Here is a 480-nt window from a genome sequence, read left to right as displayed (position 1 = left end):
GAGGATGAGGATGAGGAAGAGGATGAGGATAGGAGGAGGATGAGAATGAGGATAGAATGAAGAGAAGGATGCAGATGAGGATGAGGAATAGGAAAGGATGAGGACGAGAGTGAGGATGTGGATGAGGACGAGGATGAGGATAGGATGAGCATGAGGATAGGATGAGGATGAGGATGAGGATAGGATGAGGAAGAGGATGAGGATGAGAAAGTGGATATGATGAGGACGAGAACGAGGATAGGATGAGGACGAGAACGAGGATAGGATGAGGAGTAGTATGAGCATGAGGATAGGAAGAGGATGAGGATGAGGATAGGAGGAGGACCAGAATGAGGATGAGGATGAGGATGAGGACGAGAATGAGGATGAGGATAGGATGTGGATGAGGACGAGGATGAGGATAGGATAAGGACAGGATGAGGATGAGGACGAGAATGAGGATGAGGATGAGGATAGGATGAGGATGAGGAAAGGATGGGG

The sequence above is a fragment of the Lupinus angustifolius genome, chromosome LG06 (assembly GCF_001865875.1).
Source record: "Lupinus angustifolius cultivar Tanjil chromosome LG06, LupAngTanjil_v1.0, whole genome shotgun sequence".
NCBI lineage: Eukaryota > Viridiplantae > Streptophyta > Magnoliopsida > Fabales > Fabaceae > Lupinus > Lupinus angustifolius.
This window is presented reverse-complemented; position numbering follows the sequence as displayed.